Below are 13,061 nucleotides of genomic sequence, written 5' to 3' on the forward strand. Positions count from 1 at the left end.
GGGGAATTTGAAGGAATCCAGGGTGCTAACCGGACACGAAACATAAAACAACAACAACTTGTTGACGTGGCTCAAAACGGCCACAAGGGACGCACCTAGGAATGGACATGCGGGCGCCAGCACCAGCAATAGTGCAGGAGTCGAGTATCTGCTACTTGAGGTCAGGCTGTGGATGTGATAGTGAGATCGAGGTGAGTTTTTCGATGTAGCTGGTGTGCGGCCAAAATGTCATCATTGGAATTCGACGTTAGATTGATTCAGGATTTGGAACGTGCGTGTGAGAACATTATAAGTTGTGGTGACATTCTGGGAGATTTGAGGGGAAGGGAATGTTCGAAGACATTTGAAGTGTGCTGTATTGGAAATTGTTATGAGAATAGACTGGACGAGAATTTCAGTATGCACAGGTTGGCACAGGTGATAGAATATTTCAAACAAAATGACATGAGTCGCTCTGAGTATAACAAACGTTGGAGGGAGTGGTTGCGGAGGACTGAGTAGGTGGTGTTGGTGACAGCCGAGGCCGAAAGTTGCAAGTCGAAGATGTGATTCTTGGATGCGTGGAAGCTCACGTTTTTCCACGGGAATGCATTTATGATTAACCCAGAGTCATGACCTGCACCGATGCGCAAGCTTAGTTGGGGGAGAATGCAAGGTAATGATATCGAATCAAGTGCCAGTGGGAAGGAAACCGGTTTGTGCATGTACACATATGAATCAGTCACTCACCCACGAATCTTTCGATGTAGCTAGTATGCGGCTAAGATGACATCGACATTAGATTGATTTAGGATTGCAAATTTGGAACGTGCGTACGAGAAGGTTATAGGTCGTGGTGATACTCTTGGAGATTTGAGGGCATTACTCGAAGAAGGTAATGTCACAGGGAATGCCTGGCACTGTAGTATCTTTTCTGGGCCTGTAGAAAACAGGGTGAGGCTGCTTCGGTCAGCAATTTGATGCGGTCGTAAGGCGCCTCTGTCCTTGCTATCAACAACAATCCAGCATCTGTAACATGTTTTAATTGATGGACTCAGGTGCTTGCAGTGATTATAATGGGTGTCGTGGATTACGCAGACGATGAGTATGCAGAAGAAGTTAAGAGCAAGACAAAACACGAACCAAAGCCGCGACACATTAAAGGTATGTACATTCTTTTCCCACTAGTACGACGGTATGACAACTTGAGCTTTATTTCAGGACGTTGTTGGTTCGTGATATGACTAATTCCACGTTCTGTACGGTGCTAGTGTTGTAGGCAGAACTAGTTGTGCTGGCAGATGGCAGAACTCTGTGAAAAAATTGCTGGCAGAACATTGATGAGTCGTAGATCATGATGGTGAGAATGATGGATGGGACGAGGCGTCGTTGATAGGACTGTCAGTCTGTCATTGACTCATTGATGTTGTAGATAGGAAAATTTCACCGCTAAGCCTAGTTATGCCACTTGGTGACAGAACCGGTTAGTATTCTGCTGGTTCTGCCGGCAAAACTAACCTCAAGTAGTTCTGCCCAGTGCCCACAACCAACCAACCCTGGACCCACAACACTATCCAGGACCGCACCATATGACACACTCCGGATCCAGTCATTATTAGCCAAGTGATACCGTCCTACTACTGACTTAACGTTCTTCGCTCGTACACGTGTAATACTAGGTATGTGTGCCTTTCTTCAGGCTGTCTCCACATATGTTGAATCTCATACTCGTCTGCTTGCGAAGAGTTAACACTCTAGGCATATCCTAACCTCCAAAGTTCCAAGCTGGAATCAATTTTCTATATATAAGGAGTACGAGAACTCCACCCGACAAGTGAACGTTACCGCTCGTCGACTTTCACATCCACGTTGCAAATTAAAGGTTCTGCACTAGTACCATTTTGATTAGCATCCTTATCACATGACAGCTCGGTGACCATGCAACTGCTTGATCTACGCGGATCGCACAGATTTCACCCCTTGATCTTATTTCGCACTGGATAGCAGGATACATATATATACTGTGAATGTTATTGTCATACATCTACCAAGTTCGCCTTTCACCCACACCCATTCTCTACTAATATGACCATAATTTCAAATGATGCGACTTGGTGGTCGGCCATCAATGCATATAATTTGAGTAGCTATTTTATAGGTTCGTGGGGAGCAGTCGGATGGTGAAGCTGACTCTGTCTAACCTTGGCTGTGGTTTCGTAGTCACCGCCTTTGTTGCAGTGGTGTATGATTGGGGTGAGCATGATTTGAACATTAAAGACTGCTGACGTCTTACAATTATTTTCAGCACTTACATTCGGACAAGAGGTATGTTGATGGTATGACCAGAGCAGTCATCTCACTGAGAATGGCTTTACAGGTGGAATTGATCTGGGTGAGTAGAGTCTGGTGTAAGGGGAACACATGAAAATAAACTCGATTCCAGAGACAACGATGGTCCCTAATGACAGTTATGTATCTCGGTGTATGTAGCTTGTTTGTCGTGGTTACCATGCTATGCTGACTTGAAACTATCCTAGGCACGTTACCTTGGAATCTTATTTTCTGCGTATGTTCAGAAGGCTACACAATCAGTGTTGTGCTAATCGTCTATCTCTCATAACCAGCCTGAACATTCTGAGTATGCCCCCTTAGTACATTCGCTGTCTTTACTTATTCTGACCAACGGCGTACAGACAGTGTTCCAACCATCTTGCTGACAGATACAGTGAGTCTTCTGCACAGATGCCTAGTCCTATTCCCCTCCAATTAACCGTGGTTCCCTGTAGCAGTGGGTGTGGTTCTTTGCTAACTTCTTGGTTCACTAATGACTGCCATGCTATACTGCCACAGATGTGAGTCTGTTTGGAGTGTGTGCTACCCGAGGCTGGTCGCTGACTGGATTCTTCAGGCTGGATTGTGTACACTGTATGGGATTGGATTAGTGTTGTGGTAGTTGCGATGCTGTGGGGTGAGCTTTGCACTTGCGAAACCCCAGTGATATTGACTTGACTGAAACATGCTGCAAGTCATCATCATCGCTCGGTTGCATGCCATGTATCAAGGATCCAGAAAGATCCAGAAATTTCTCATTGTCACCTTCCTGGCTATCAACGCTTTCGATGCAGTGGCCACCATAATGACAACAATGCATACTTCAGGGGGTGGGTTGAATTGTGAATGAAAATAAATGTGCATTGAGCTCATTGATGGTTACCAGAGGAACTCATTCTCTCTGGCACTTATCAGTGCCAGATTAACTATGCTAACGCAGAAGATATCCCACTTCTTATGTCTGTGACTTGGATGCTCAGCACTGTATGGGAGGTCCTCGTGCTATGTCTCGCAGTCTGGATTGCGGTAAAACACTTACGTGAACTGCGACAACATTCAGCAGGAGGGATTATCGAGGACTGTTTCACGGTGTTGATGAAAACTCATGTGGTTTACTTTGCGAGGTAAGCTCATATTGTGATTATTGTTCCTCTTTCCACTGACGGGTCGGACGTGGTAGCGTTGTTGCTGTTTCTTGTCTCCAACTCATTCTTGATTGATATCCAACATTCTTGACAGTATGTCAATCTTTCTCTTGCCTATGCATGCTACCACAATTTATCGTTTTTATAGAGGGTTTCCCTGGCCCCTCAGATTATTGCTGGGGTTCTTCAGATTGCGCAGGTCGTGCAGATGTCTGTGTTGGGACCGCGCCTGATCCTTGGTGTTCGAGAATACCATGCCAAGCTCATTGCTAATTCCGATCCAGCAACTGGTATGATCTCGATCGCTTTCCAGGAGCGCGTGCATATATCGACTGGCAATGGTGTGTGATAATTGGTGGAGTTAACGGTTGTCTGGTGCTCTCTAAAGAGCAGGCAAATTTGCTTTTATTTATTACCACTTTCTTGAAGGTATTGATTCGTGTTCCGAAGTAGTTTTCAAGTAGACATGCAAAATTTTCGTCGTATTATTCAGTCAAGTGATTTGCTATACGTGTTGATAATATTTAAATATATCTACTGGCACCAGCTGCCCACGCAGACTTGCGGTTCTTATTTTCTCTGTACGATGACAATCATTCATATGATTGCTTAGGCAGCGCGCGAGGGGAAAGTCGAGGGACAGCAATTCATACTCGATTCATCTTCTCGCCTCATGCAATGTCCTATGAACTGCTACCTTGTTTTTTTTTTCAGCTGACTCACGACAAGTGGCCTACAGATGATGCATTCAAGGTAATTACAAGGTGGTTCATGCATGCGTAGCTTAATGATGCGAGGCGTACTTGATTAGTCTTGAGGAGGCTGAAGTTGGTTAATGCTTGTGGAGGAGCCTCCCTTTCACTTTCGTTCGCCGAGGTGGACATACGGATACAAATATAAATGTGTTTAAGGTTGTTGCTGAAGCACTACTGGGGGATACATGTACCCTATTAAACATTGTGATATGAAGGCCGTGATCCTTTAGCTGAGACCCAGCGCCTCTGTGAAGTCAGGGGAATTTGTAGGAATCCACGGACACGAAACATAAAACAGCTTGTTGACGTGATTCAAAACGGCGACAAGGGACGCACCCAAGAACGGACATGGAGGCACCAGCACCGGCAATAGTGCAGGAGTCGAACATCTGCTACTTGAGGTCAGGCTGTGGACGTGATAGTGAGATTGTTCGATGTAGCTGGTAAGCGGCCAAGATGTCGACATGTCATCATCGAGATTCGACGTTATATTGATTTAGGATTTGGGATTTGGAACGTGCGTGCGAGAACATCATAAGTCGCGGTGACACTAGCTGGGAGATTCGATGGGAAGGAGATGTTCGAAGTGTGCTGTATTGCAAATTGTTATAAGAATAGACTGGACAAGGATTTCAGTACGCACAAGTGATAGAATATTTCAAACAAAATGACACAAGTCGCTCTGAGCACGTTGGAGCGTGACTAGCACGACCAAGCCACCGAGTTGGTGAGTGCTATAGGTAGGCTTTGAAAGTGATGGGAGTGGTTGCGGAGGACTGAGTAGGTGGTGTTGGTGACTCAAAGTCGAAATTGCAAGTCGAAGACGTGATCATAGGATGCGTTAGAACGCGTGGACAGGCTGCAAATTTCAAACTCCGTGCTTCGCAAGATCGACCAGACTGGAGTCTAGACTGTTTAGTTCGCGCTGAGGGTGCTCGTCTTGTTCCCAAATGCCCATACCCGCTTTAGCGTCATAAACCAGTGATACCACTAGTTTGACATTCGCACGGTCCGCGACTGGGTACGCCAGCTTTCCCAGTGCTCCAAATTGAAGTACGTACTGGGGTCATACTTTTTAAAAATCTCACAAAGACCACCTGATGAAATCATACAGCTTGTTCACAGCAAATCTACGTCCACGGTGAGCATCCTTTCTTTTTTCAATTATTTTTCGCCAAGCAAACCCTTATATATAGAACCGGCTTTGTATAATCGGTTGGCATGCAAGGACTCTAACGCCACATGAATGTCTCGAATCCTGATCGTCAGTCGCAGTTTTGAGGTGTCGGTGTAGCCTCTGGCGTCGTTATAGTAGCTGGTTCATGCGAAATATAGACGGCGTTCCAATCCACGTTAACCCACTCAGGCTACCCTACGAATGTGTGAGTCAACAGAAGGGCATCAAATGCATGATGGATTCAATGTGGCACATTTTGGATCGGTTTTTATCGGAATAAACCTTGATGTGCATTGGTAGCTGTATGACCCGGTGAGTTATTCCCTCAACTTCTTCAAATCACCAACTTTCTGATGGTGTGACAACGGAATGTTATCGCCTTCAGCCATTGTGCATCTGAGCACCGGTTTCTCTCATCTTCTCTCTCAACGCTCTTTTGATAAAGGGGTCATGTTGCATCTTCATCATACATCAATCACAGAATCTCACATCTTTGGTGAAACGCAGTGCCACCGCACCATCTCCACGATACAAATCAAACATTCTGGGCTCACCATTTCTGACATCCAAATGATACGGTAACCCAATTTTTGAGGCAGAGAGCGAGAGGGTGCGCATGAAGCGACAGACTTAAGGGTGAGATGAGACATCGAGACGTATGCTCACTGGGTGGTATTGGTAGCCGGAGTAGGGTGCGAATTTGCTTCTTCATGCGATTTGACGGCTGACTTTTCTGTTCCGGTGTCTTGCTGATGCAACGTCCATTTGCTGTGTGACCTTTGATGAGCTGTTATGCTCCCCGGGCTTGTGCAAGAGAGGCGAATAGAGATGAGATGACAGGCTTTCCGATGGTCGCACCGTGATCAGTATGTATCAAACAGATGAAGTAATACTTGGTTGCATTAATGAACTGATGCACGTGTAGCAAAAACATCTCGAGAATAGCATCGGAAACAAGGCGACAAGATCACGAAAAGTTCTTGATGTTGTTTGATCTTTTGTGGAGTTCAAGCGTTTCGCTCCTGCAAATATTTTACGACCAACATCTACTATGATCCCCTGGATCGAGTTATCTTCCCTCATGCAAAAATATCCACTTCGACCAATCAAAGCAGGAACGGTCATCATCTCCTGATCCCGTTTCGCTGATCTACGTACCGGATGGTGGTATAACTAGCATGAATGCCATCGTCTTGCGTCCACCAAGTTCGCCTCTCACCCACATCCATTCTCTACCAATATGACCGTAATCTCAAATGATCCCACTTTGTGGCCGATCATCAATGCATATCGTTTGACCAGCTATTTTGTAGGTTCGTGGAGAGTAGTCGGATGTTGACGCTGACACAATCTAACCTTGGTTATGCTTTCGCAGTCGCCGCCTTTGTTGCAGTGATGTATGATTGGGGTGAGCCTGATAACATTAAAAGACTGCTGACGTCTTACGAATATTTTCAGCACTTACATTCGGACAAGAGGTATGTCAATGGTATGGCCGAAGCAGCCATTTCGCTGAGAATGGCTTTGTAGGTGGAATTGATCTGGGTGAGTAGAGTCTGGTGTAAGAGGAACACATAAAAATACACTTGATTCCAGAGACAACGATGGTCCGTCATGACAGTTATGTATCTCGGCGTATGTAGCTTGTTGGTCGCAGTCGTCATGTTGTGCTGACTTGAAAGTATGCTAGGCACGTTACCTTGGAATCTTATACGCTGCGTATGTCCGGAAGGATACACACTCGATGTTGTGCTAATTGTCCATCTCTCACAATCAGCCTGGACATACTGAGTACGTCTCTTTAGTACATTCGCTGTCTTTGCCTCTTCTGACCAACGACATATAGCCAGTATTCCGACTATCTCATTGACAGATACTGTGAGTCTTCTGCACAGATGCTTGCTATTCCCCTCCATTTAACCGTGGTGCCCTGTAGCAGTGGGTGTGGTCATTTGCCAATTTCTTGGTTCACTAATGACTGCCATGCTATACTGCCACAGATGTGAGTCTGTTTGGAGTGTGCTACCCGAGGCCGATCACTGACCGGATTCGTCAGGCTGGATTATGTACACTGTATGGGATTGGATTGGTATTGTGGTATTTGCGATGTTGTGGGGTGAGCTTTGCACTTGCGAAACCTCAGTGATATTGACTTGACTGAAACATGGTGCAAGTCATCATCATCGCTCGGTTGCATGCCATGTATCAAGGATCCAGAAAGATCCTGATGTTTCTCATTGTCACCTTCCTGGCTATCAACGCTTTCGATGCAGCGTCTACCATAATGACAACGATGTATACTTCAGGGGGTGGGTTTAATTGTGAATAAAAATAAACGTGGATTGGGCTCATTGATGGTTACCAGAGGAACTCATTCTCTCTGGCACGTATCAGTGCCAGATTAACTATGCTAACGCGGACGATATCCCACTTCTTATGTCTGTGACTTGGATGCTCAGCACTGTATGGGAGGTCCTCGTGCTATGTCTCGCAGTCTGGGTTGTGGTAAGACACTTCCGTGAACTGCGACAACATTCGGCAGGAGGGATCATTGAGGACTGTTTCACGGTGTTGATGAAAACTCATGTCGTTTACTTTGCGAGGTAAGCTCATATTGTGATTATTGTTCCTTTTTCCACTGACGGGTCGGACGTGGTAGCTTTGTTGCTGTATCTTGTCTCCATCTCATTCATTGATTTATATCCAACATTCTTGACGGTATGTCAATCTTTCACTTGGCTATGCACGCTACCACAATTTATCGTTTCTATAGGGCGATTCCCTGGACAATCAGATTCTTTCTGGGTTTATTCAGATTTTGACAGTCATACAGGTGTTTGTGCTGGGACCGCGCCTGATCCTTGGGGTTCGAGAATACCACGCCAAGCTCGTTGCCAATTCTGATGCAGCAACTGGTATGACCTCAATCGCTTTCCAGGAGCGCGTGGAAATATCGACTGGTAATGGTGTGTGATAATCGGCGGAGTTAACGGTTGTCTGGTGCCCTCCAAAGAGCAGGGGAATTTCCTTTTATTTAATCTCACTTTCTTGAAAGTATTGATCGAAGTTATCTAGTGTTCCTCGAAGTAGATTTCAAGGAGACATACAAAGTTTCTCGTCGTGTTATTTAGTCAAGTGATTTGCTATACGTACTACGTACTGACAATATTTAAATCAATATCCTGAATGTCTCTACTGGCACTAGCTCCCCACACACACTTGCACCAACCACCGGTTCTTATTTGCTCTATGCGATGATAATCATTCATCTGATTGCTTAGGCAGCCCGCGAGAGGAAAGTCGAGTGACAGAGCACTGCTTTTCCTCAGCAATTCATACTTGATTCATCTTCTCGTCTCATTCAATGTCCTACCCATATTTTCTCACCTGAGTCACGCCAACTGGCTTACAGATGATGATCCATTCAAGGTGATCATGAGGTTTGCGAAGCACGTTCATGCATGCGTAGCTTAATGATGCGAGGCATACTTGATGAGTCTTGAGGAGGCTGAAGTTGGTTAATGCTTGCAGAGGAGCTTTGCCTTTCACTTTCGTTAGATAGGATACAGATATAGATATAAATGTGTCTAGTATTGTTGCTAAAGCACTACTTGGGGATACAAGTACTGTATTTGTGATACGAAGGCCGTGCGCGTGATCCTTCAGCCGAGACCCAGCGCCTCTGTGGAGTCGAGGGAATTTGAAAGAATCCAGGGTGCTAACCGGACACGAAACATAAAACAGCTTGTTGACGTGATCCGAAACAGCGATGAGCGACGCACCCAGGAACAGGTATGCAGGCACCAGCACCAGCAATATAGTGCGGGATTCGAGCATCTGCTGCTAAAGGTCAGGCTGCGGACGTGATGGCGAGGTCGAGGCGAATCTCTCGATGTAGCTGGTATGTGGCCAAGATGTCGTCGACGTTAGATTGATTTATAATTTCGAATTTGGAACGTGCGTCCAATTGAGAAGTAGTGATACTGAGGGCATTACTTCAAGAAGGGAATCTTCGGGGACATTTGAAGTGCGCTGTATTTTGTTATCAGAGTAGATGTAGACGATTGCGAGAAATCAGGCACGCACAAGTGATAAAATGTTTCAAACAAAGTAACAGAGTCGTTCTGAGCGAAACAGTTGGAGCGTGACTAGCACGAACAAACCACCAGGTTGGTGGGCGCTATAGGTAGGTTTTGAAAGTAATAGAAGTAGTTGTGGAGAACTGAGTAGGTAGTGTTGGTGAGGGTCGAGGCTGAAAATTACAAGTCGAAGATGCGTGGAAGCTCACATTTTTCCACGCGTTCAAGCTGATGAACAACCAGAGTTGCGGCCTGCACCGATGCGCAAGCTATCTACAACCAAGCTGTACATCAAACAGCGCAAATTGAAAGTCCTGCTCACCATCTTCTGGCAGGTCATCGTCATTATGTCTCGCAGTCTGGATTGCGATAAAGCTCTTCCGTGAACTGCGACAACATTTGGCAGGAGGGATTATAAGGGACTGTTTCATGACGTTGATGGAAACTCACGTGGTTTACTTTGCGAGGGATTTGGAAATTGCGTGCGGGAGTGCTCCAGGTCATCCTGGTACTCTAAGAGATTTGAGGGCATCGAAGAATTCGGTTTGAGCTCTAAGGGAGTGCTCCATGGTCTTTGAAGTGTGCTGCATTGTGAATTAAGTCATGAAAAGATTGTATGCATCAGGCTGGGAGGCAAACACATACCATTCATACGATTTCAGGCACGCAGAATTCGAAGTGATAAAATATCTCAAACAAAGTAACGGATCTAGAGGCAATTTGAGCACACGTCGAACTTGGTGGCAAGGCTGCAATTTCAAACTCCGTGCTTCCCTTCGATCGATCACTGGACTGGACTCTAGACTTCTCTAGTTCGCACTAAAGCTACTTGTTCCCAAATGCCCATGCCATCATAAACCAGCTGACGACTAGTGCGATATTGTATGTTATTCATACGCTCCACACCCGGGTACGCCAACATCCAAATCGAAGTAAGTACGTAGTACTAGTACTTAGTACTTAGCCATGGCATCCCACTCTTTCAAAGCCTAACCAAGGCCACTTGATGAAATCGTACAGCTGCTCCAGTTTTTCACAGCACATCTACATTCACGGTAAGCGTCCCATCCTTTTTCGATTGTTTTTCGCTAAGCAAACCCATACAGAACCGGCTTCGTATAATCTGTTAGCATGCAAGGGCTCTAACGCCACAAGAACTTTCAAGTCTCGAATCTTGATCGTCAGTCGGTGTCGGTGTCGTCTCTGGCGTCGTTATAGTAGCTGTTTCATGCAAAATATAGAGAGCGCGTTTTAATCTACATTCCCACTCAGGCTACCCTATGGATGTCTGAGTCAACAGAAGGGCATCAACTGCATGATGGATTCAGTGTGGCACGGTTTGGATCGGCTTTCATTTGAATGAGCGTTGATGGTGTGCAGTGGAAGCTGTATGATCCGGTGAGTTATTCCATCAACTTCTTCAAATCACCAACTTTCTGATACGGTGTGCCAACGGAATGTTATCGCCTTCAGCCATTATGCATCTGAGCATCATTTTCTCTCATCTGCTCTCTCAACGCTCTCTTGATATAAGTGTGATGTTGTATATTCATCATCCGTCAATCATGGAATCTCACGTCTCTGGTGAAACCTGAGGCCTGGTGTCCCTTACTACCGCACCAACTCCACGATACAAATCAAATATTCCGCGCTCACCATTTCTGGCATCCAGATGATACGATAGCCCAATGTCCGAGGTGGAGAGCGAGAGGGCGCATGAAGCGACAGATTACCTATAGGTGAGATGAGACATTAAGACGTATGCTCCCTGGGAGGTATTGGTAGCCAGAGTAGGATGCGAATCTCCCTATTTTTGACAGCTGACTTTTCTGGTACGGTGACATGCTGACGCAATGTGCATTTGCTGAGTGACCTCGGATGAGCTGTTATGCTCCCCGGGCCTGTGCTAGAGAGGCGATGAGATGGCAGGCTGTCTGATGGTCGCACCGTGATCAGTATGTATCAAATAGGTGAAGTAATACTTGGTTGCATTAATGAACTGATGCACGTGTAGCAAAAACATCTCGAGAATAGCATCGGAAACAAGGCGACTAGATCACGAACAGTTCTTGATGTTGTTCGATCTTTTGCGCAGTTCAAGTGTTTCGGTCGTTCAGATGTTTTACTACCAACATCTGCTATGATCCCCTGGATTGATTTATCTTTCCTCATCCAAAAATATCCACTTTGACCAATCAAAGCAGGAACGGTCTTCATCAAATTCCCCGATCTCGTTTCGCTGATCTACGCACCGGATGGTGGTATAACTAGCACGAATGCCATCGTCATACGTCCACCAAGTTCGCCTCTCGCCCACACCCATTCTCTACCAATATGACCTACGTCTCAAATGATCCCGCTTGGTGGTCGGCCATCAATGCATATAGTTTGTGCAGCTATTTTATAGGTTCGTAGAGGGCAGTTGAATTTTGAAGCCGACACAATCTAACCTTGGCTTTTGTTTCGCAGTCGCCGCCTTTGTTGCAGTGATGTATGATTGGTGTGAGCATGATGACATTAAAAGACTGCTGACGTCTTACGAATATTTTCAGCACTTACATTCGGACAAGAGGTATGTTGATGGTATGACCGGAGCAGTCATCTCGCTGAGAATGGCTTTATAGGTGGAAATGGTCTGGGTGAGTAGAGTCTGGTATCAGAGGAACACACATGAAAATAAACTTGAGTCCAGAGACAACGATGGTCCCTAATGACGGTTATGTATCTCGGTGTATGTAGCTTGTTCGTCGCAGTGGCCATGTTGTGCTGACTTGCAAGTATCCTAGGCGCGTTACCTTGGAATCTTATACGCTGTGTATGTCCAGAAGGCTACACACTCGATGTTGTGCTAATTGTCCATCTTTCATAACCAGCCTGGCCACTCTGAGTATGTTCCCTTAGTACATTCGCTGTCTGTGTTTATTCTGACCAACGATATATAGTCGATGTTCCGACTGTCTCATTGACAGATACGGTGAGTCTTCTGCACAGATGCTTGCTATTCCCGTCCAATTAACCGTGGTGCCCTGTAGCAGTGGGTGTGGTTCTTTGCTAACTTCTTGGTTCACTAATGACTGCCACGCTATACTGCCACAGATGTGAGCCTGTTTGGAGTGTGTGCTACCCGAGGCTGGTCGCTGACTGGATTCGTCAGGCTCAATTATCTACGTCGTATGGGATTGTACGAGTGTTGTGGTATTTGCGATGCTGTGGGGTGAGCTTTGCACTTGCGATATCTCAGCAATATTGACTTGACTGAAACATGCTGCAAGTCATCATCATCGCTCGGTTGCATGCGATGTATCAAGGATCCAGAAAGATCCTGATATTTCTCACTGTTACCTTTCTGGCCATCAACACTCTCGATGCAGTGACCGCCATAATGATAACGATGCATTCTTCAGGGGGTGTGTTTAATTGTGAATGAAAATAAACGTGCATGAGACTCATTGAATTTGATACTAGAAGAACTCATTCTCTCCGGCACTTATCAGTGCCAGATCAACTATACGGAAGGTTTCGTATTTATAACTTCCATTACTTGGATACTCACCACCGTGTGGGAGGCCATCACATTATGTCTCGCAGTCTGGAT

This window comes from Suillus discolor (assembly GCF_016758755.1).
Source record: "Suillus discolor strain FC423 chromosome Unknown F5147scaffold_54, whole genome shotgun sequence".
In the NCBI taxonomy this organism is placed as follows: domain Eukaryota; kingdom Fungi; phylum Basidiomycota; class Agaricomycetes; order Boletales; family Suillaceae; genus Suillus; species Suillus discolor.